Here is a 7,598-nt window from a genome sequence, read left to right on the forward strand (position 1 = left end):
TGCAAGAGGGTAGAAGAAATTACTCATTTATATACATTCATCATCAAAAAATAGTTACATCCAGTAGAAATCAACCAAGAAAGGAATTAGTATGGAATCTGAATGGTTTGTCGTTGTTTCAGACTGTCATGGAGTGATTTGGATCTACGCTGGGTCATCATCTTCAGTGATGAGTCCTGCTTATCTCTTGGTGGAAATGACAAAAACAAATTAGTATGCGAAGGCATTGTGATCAGCGCCAACATCAAGGTGTCATGGTGTGGGGTTCAATTTCGTAGGATTCCAGATGTGGAATGTGGACTTTGACAGCTTAAAGGTATGTCAATGAGGTATGTTAATGATACTATACCATGGCTAGCTGCATCGCCAGACCTATCCTCCATTGATTTGTAGGATGCTATTGGATACGCTATCAACACTCATCCCCTACTGCAAAATCTGCAGGAACTGAGTAAGGATTAAAACTGTATAAGATCAGTCGAAATGTTTAATCATCTATTATTCCTGGTAACCTGGTAATCTTCCTACTCTATAGCCTTGCAAATCGACCCTTCCTTCTGGGAGCAACTATTTTTGCAACCCTTTTATGGTGATGAGTGTACTTCTACCAAATATTGAACCACATCTGCAAGGCAGGGGCTAAAGTTTCAGCTGTCTCTGACCTCACGAGCAAGGAATGGCCCTGTTTTTGTCACTTTTTCCCTTAGTTGGATCGTCACAAGCAGTTAGGAACCAGTTAAACGTAGCTCAAAGTTCTGAAAGCGTCCGAAAATTCACCGGGTTATGCAACAAGGCTGTGCGGTTCTGGACCTAGTGCATTCAAATTACATGCTATCAGATTCAAAGCGGAGGAGGGCTGGTTTAGAACATGATGTGGTTCTGAGTCGCAGGGCCGCATCTACTGAGGTTTCTCCGCTCCGTCAATCATCTGAACTGAAAGTTAATTGAACATTTCGTGACGGCTGCCCAAAGTAAACATTTTTTCAGTCTTATTTTACAAGAGCGCATTTGAAAAAAGCTGTCCTGGACTGGGGAAATACAAACCAGTGTTATGCGGAGGGTTTTTCTGCTTGCGCATTTGGGATCTTATATGCATACTGTACGTCTTGGCCTCCCGTTCGTGGATATTTTGAAGATTACCACGCAGAATTCTTCCAGAGCCTGAAATTAGAAAAAGTGTTTGGCACATTTAATGAGAACCTATCTAATACGAAGTCGCTAATTACACTGTCATTGAACGACGCTGTAATTACATGTTTTGAGGTATTTACAGAAACAGAATTGTGAGGTTGCGGCAACCTCCAAGTCGACGCTGCGATAGATTCTGCACAGTTGGGAATATTTGTTAGGGCAAACGAAACCAGATCATTAAAAAAAAAATTGCACTTGAGACTGGCCCAACTGTAAGGCAAACTGCATGGGCTGGTATTGGGACTGTCGGGCAAAAGCATCTATCCATCACCATCATTTAGTCCACCCCTCTGCTCCTTTCCTAGGTCAACCTCAGAGTCCTATTTTCCATAACGGGCACAGGGGCCAACACACTCCGGAAACGCAGGGCAGTGTTCTCTACATCCTGCTCTGGTCAGGCCCATGCCAAAGTCTTGTTATCACTGTGCAGAATTACCTCCAGATTCCTCTGGGCTCCACTCGCCCTCACATTACAGCGAATAACCGCAAGTGAGCAGGCGAGCAAGCGAGAGAGAGATAGCGATAGAGAGAGAGAGAGCTAAAGAGAGAGAAAGAGGGGGTCAAAGAGAAAGAAAATGGTGCTGTTATGCATTCCAGAGGCTATTCCAATCGTCTGTCACCAGGTTCAATCTGTTCCTTATAAGGCGAGGGCATTCCCCTCATATTTTTCAAACACCACACTGTTATCAGATCCAGTTTCGTGGCCAATTACCGGCCAGGCTCGCTGCTCAAAGCTCTAAAGCTTCTACAGCTACCTCCACACCACATCACCAGTCTGAAGGACTCTTCTGAGACCTGGTCTGGGCAGAAACCAGCCCTGGGCGAAAACAGTCAGATCACTTCCAGAACAAAATCAAAACAACTTCTGAACATTAAAGTGATTCAGATGGATGTCATCACGACTATGCCTCGATTCATGCTGACTTGCTTTTTTATTCACCACTGTTTTAAAGGATCGGACAGGCAAAAGAGCTTGGACTACAGTGCAAATTTAGAGAAACAGACATTGTGTGCACTATTCTAACAGTGATTCAGTGGTTTGGTTCAGTTATATACCACATGTGACCATTAAAGCGCAAGAATAAAAGCGACATTTTATTAGCTACAAACATTTGTCCAACAATAGCCCATTATGCCTATAAACCACGCTTTTGCTGTTCCAAACCTGGATAGTGTACCCCAAGTGTTTTTGGTTTTTTTTGTAATTTGTTTGGTTCAGATCCACTACTAATAGGTTACACTGACTGGGTTTCCATTTAAATGTTTCGCAACAGCTATGGTCAGAGTATAGGAATTTTAAGGTAGTATGGGATAGGATTTAAACTATAGGGGAGTACAGAGACATATATGGTAGTGTAGGGTAGTATAGGGGGTATAGAATTGTTGTTTAATAAAAAAATAATTTTTGTTTTTTACATAATTAGAACACCCAAACTGTCCCTCCCACTATGTCAAAATCTTTTGACAAATGGACCAATAGAAACTCTCTAAAATTACCTGAAATAAGCTCTTTTTACATTGACTTCCACTGAAAGTAAAGAAGGTTTTAGCTCTCTCTTGTAAAGTTGCTGTTTTGGAGATACATGTTTTTCTTTGGACAGCGACGATAGGTAGTATGGGGTGTATAGAATGTTTAAGGTAGTATATAGAGTACCAAGTAGTGGAGAAATTGGACACGATTAAGATGCTTGCAGATTGATATTTAATCATTTATTCCAAAATTGCTTTCCCATTACTCTTTTCTGGCATCGCCATTTAGTTTTAAGATTATTTTTAAAACATACAAAAACTTGGTTGGTACTACTCAGGGTAGTATATAGAGTATACAGGGTAGTATAGTTAGTACGAGGTAGTATATAGTGGTGTTGTGTAGAGGGTATAGGTAGTAAACAGTAGTACATGAAGTACAGGATATTAAGGGTAGTATAGGGAAGTATAGCAGGGTTCTGGCATTATTTTAAAAGTCAAATTTAATGCTTTTTAAGACCTTTTTTAGCCCGCAATGAATATAATTTAAGACCCAAAAAATCTATTTTAGCTTGCCACTAACCTTAGGTCTCTTCCCGGTAATGTAGCTTGACGCTAATTATGTTAGCATATTAGCTAGCTTACCGCTAATGTTACTATGTTAGCTAGCTCTCCGCTAACCTTAGTTATATCCCCAGTAATGTAGCTAGATAACTCACTGCTAATGTTAATATGTTAGCTAGCTCACCTCTAATGTTAGCTAGCTCTCTGCTAACCTTAGTTCTCTCATCAGTAATGTAGCTAGATAACTCACTGCTAATGTTAGTATGTTAGCTAGCTCACCTCTAATGTTAGCTAACTCTCCACTAACCTTAGTTATATCCCCAGTAATGTAGCTAGATAACTCACTGCTTATGTTAGTATGTTAGCTAGCTCACCTCTAATGTTAGCTAGCTCTCTGCTAACCTTAGTTCTCTCTTCAGTAATGTAGCTACATAACTCGCTGCTATTGTTACTGTGTTAGCTAGCTCGCCGCTAACCTTAGACCTCTCCCCAGAAAATTAGCTAGATAACTCGCTGCCAAGAATCTCTCTATTTATCTATCTGTCTGTCTGTCTGTCTGTTTGTCTGCCTGTCTGTCTGTGCATCTATAATAGTATGTTAGCTAGCTCACCACTAATGTTAGCTAGCTCTCTGTTAACCTTAGTTCTCTTTCTGGTAACGTTAGCTAACTCACCGCTAAAGCATGTGCCTTTTTTACAGTAAATTTAACAATTTAAGACCTTAATTACCTGGATTTTAATTTAAGACATTTTAAGACTTTTTAAGGACCTGCAAGAACCCTGTATAGGTAGTGCAGGGTAATATAGGATCTATACAAGTTTAGGGTAGTATAAGGTAGTATAGAGAAGTATAGTGAGTGTAGGGTAATATAGGTAGTACAGAGTGATTACGAAATATAACACACTAAAGATGCTTATAGCTTGATATTTAATTATTTATTAAAAGCCTCTTGCATTTCCATCCATTTCCATGCTTATTTATTTTATTAACATGCAAAAACATGGTGGATGGAAACACTATGCAATACTCAAGTGGTTCTCTGTATGTTTGGTTGGAATTCACTACTGTTAGGTAACCCAGTTGTTTACCTGAGGTTCTTTGCATTAGCTTGGTTGAAAACCACTTCTAATATTGTTGAACTGGTGCCCTTATTCTAAAAAGCTTGTCTAGATTCCATGTGCTGGAGTTTCTCTGATTCATTTGCTTGTATCCCAGCAACGAGACTGAAACCTAACACTATAATCTTTCCAAGTAGAGTTCAAAGCAAGTGTGTGATTGTTCTGTATATATAACCTGTAATCAGGTGAAGGATTTTCTACTGTATACATTTTTCAACCAATCCTTCATTAAAATGGCTGTACAAAGAGAATGGTTTACTGAAAGCGAGGCGATAAAAAATGCAATTTAAAGTATAATTTGCATCATATTGGTACTTATTTAAATTATCATAAGACTGCCTCATGGCTAGTTTAGAGGAAAATTTCATTGGCCAAGACAGTCTACAGGGTTATTCCTATAAAGCGCTTTATGGTTTGGACAAATGCCAATATTATAAACATTTCTGTGGTCAAATATTGCAAGAACTCTACGTTCTTTAACATAAGGTTAGGTGTCTTTTTCTCCTTCTCCGGTCTTCCTCAGTTCATACTTCTCATAATTTATTTTTAAATTAAAAACACTCTGTAATGTTTTCTAATTAAAGTGTAATTGCAATGTAACAAAATAAGGGTGCTATAAAAAGTACTTTGAGCAATCCCTTAATAGAAACCACTTTAGGTTCTATTTAAATGTGTTTGTAAAGAAACTGTGTGTGTGTGTGAAGAATCAATCTTTCAATGAATAAAAACCATTAAAATTAATTTAATTAAACCTAATAATCAAGTGCTAGTCATTAGAAACGCACTGAAATTAACATTTTGGGCTGAAACTAAAACCAAACCAAATAAAACTTGAAGGCTGAAGGACAGATGATGAATATTGAGCATAGTCCTTTTGCTGGTTTTCATTAATTTTGCACATTTTTTCACTGTAATTATATTTTGTATTGATTTTCAAAGCAAAAACATACAGCATCACTAAAAAAACCTTTTTAGTAGCACCCTTAATTTTAATAGTGTAGCAAAGCAACCTCCCAACATCCACCATGCTCTTCCACAATCCCACAACAGAAACAGATGAAACAATGCAAGAATGTTCGTGACTAGCAACAGCACACCACAACTATTTTTGGAAGAGAAAGAGGAGAGACTGGCAGCCAGAAAATACACATACAGACCAAACTACTGAGAATCATCAACATTTTACAGCATCCATGTTGGTAGGAGTTCCAGACCATAGATAAAAAAAAAAACAAGGTAACATGAATCCACAGTAGTTTAGCTATAGACTGTTTTTATTTCGGAGAAAAGGTAGTGTAACTTAACAAATATGGAAAAAAAAGTTTTGGAGAAACTAAACATACTATTTTTAAAAGGATAGACACCCTCATTAGTATTGGAACAGCTATTCACTAGGCATTAAGCAGTCTGTTTTGTGTTTGTTTTGCTGTTTACTGCGAAGCTTTAAGCTTTTTTATTTTTTGTACATTTTTAATGTTTGTAGTTTATATCCATAGATCAAGTGACTTGTTTACAAAATAAAAAAAAGTTAACAGAGCTAGCTGGATAGACAGACAGGCAGCCATGCAGACAGACAGACAGACAGATATATAGATTGATGCCTAAACCAACCAAACTGTCCACCTTGTAAGCGTACCAGCCCACCCTAATATCGCAGGCCCTGTTTACGCTAAATAAAACAACTAAATTTATTGTAGAAACACCCTGAAACAACCCTGATTTATTATTATTGGGCCATATTGCCCAAGCCCTAAGATTTCTGAGGAGCTTCTAAGTTGCCACCCTACCCCTACCACACTGCCACAGCCATCCTGCCACTGTTACTCTGCCACAGCCACCATTCCGCAGGCATCCTGCCACTGCTATCCTGCCACTGCCATCCATGCCACAGCATTAAATACAAGTAGTGAGCATGTCACAGCCTTGCCACAGCCATCCTGCCACTGTTACTCTGCCACAGCCACCATTCCACAGCCATCCTGCCACTGTTACCCTGTCACAGCAAATCCTGCCACTGTTACCCTGTCACAGCAAATCCTGCCACTGTTACCCTGTCACAGCAAATCCTGCCACTGTTACCCTGCCACAGCAAATCCTGCCACTGTTACCCTGCTACAGCCCCCTGCCACTGTTACCCTGTCAATCCTGCCACAGTATTAAACACATGCAGCAAGCATGTCAGAGCCTTGCCACAGCCATCCTGCCACTGTTACCCTGCTACAGCCCCCTGCCACTGGTACTCTGCCAAAGCCATCATTCCAGAGCAATTAAACTCAGGCACCGAGCAGCACCTCTGGGCTTTTCTCATTAGGAAGACATAATGAACAATATCGACATCAGCAAAATTATTGAGGTCATGTCTTTACACTGTACGATAAATCGATACGTAATTATCGTGTACCTCTAGTGTTCATACAAACACGTCTCTGAGGAGCTCGAAAGTTACTTACTAAGAAAAGTCTAACCACACAGAGACCTGCCTCCCCGCTCCTGCCAGTCTGCCACAGCATTAAACACAGGCAGAGAGCAGCACCTAAAGAGATCCGCCGGATTCTGCACCGGGGCGGAGAAAAACACTGTAAAACTTTCTACACACACACACATGCACTGACACACACACACACACACACTGTAGACTCACCTGCAGTCACTGTGGAAGTGTGGACGGGCTGGAAATCGCCAGAGTTTCGGGCTGGACTCCGCTGCTCAGACTGGATCCTCTCTGGAAACGAGTCTTCAGGATTCAGCCTGCAGCACAGGCCCCTCCCCCTCCATCGCTCCTGTGTTTACAGCCCCACCCAGCCGCGCTTAGACACGCCCCCCCACACCCACCCTCAGCCCTGCTGCATTAGCCTATGCAATGCCGAATGCTTTTTATTTAAAGAGGCACTTTCATTTTAAACGCTGAAATGTGTTCCTTTAAAGTAATGAAACATACCAGTCCTGCTTAATTTGTTTATAAACCTCTCCTAACCTTTGAAAAACGCTTCTATTGTGGTAATTTCTGTCTCTACAGCATCCTCTTAGGTTCTCCAGTGCTATAGGTAAGGATAATGTGTTAATGTACTCACAATATGCAGATCAGTGAATCAATAATACCGCCCTCCTGCTGACGTCCAACCAATCATCTGCATCTCACCACTATCAAAGGCACATTGCTACTGCTGCTGCTGCCCCAGTGCCCCTCCCAAACTACCCCTCCCATTTTTTTGCCTTTTTCAGATTTGAGCTGAGGGTGGAGTCATAATTATATGATTA

At 40.4% G+C, this 7,598-nt stretch overlaps 1 protein-coding gene across 1 annotated transcript in view; it reads right to left on the reverse strand.

Annotated features, from left to right (window-relative positions):
- The window catches only part of cald1a (caldesmon 1a), an 88,128-nt gene extending 81,020 nt beyond the window's left edge, over positions 1-7,108 (reverse strand). The window contains exon 1 of the mRNA XM_022671254.2: positions 6,982-7,108. The gene's annotated coding sequence lies outside the window, so the exon portion shown is untranslated. The remainder of the gene's footprint in view (positions 1-6,981) is intronic.
- Between the last annotated feature and the right edge of the window lie 490 nt (positions 7,109-7,598).

This window comes from Astyanax mexicanus, chromosome 2, assembly GCF_023375975.1.
Source record: "Astyanax mexicanus isolate ESR-SI-001 chromosome 2, AstMex3_surface, whole genome shotgun sequence".
Classification (NCBI taxonomy): Eukaryota; Metazoa; Chordata; class Actinopteri; order Characiformes; family Acestrorhamphidae; genus Astyanax; species Astyanax mexicanus.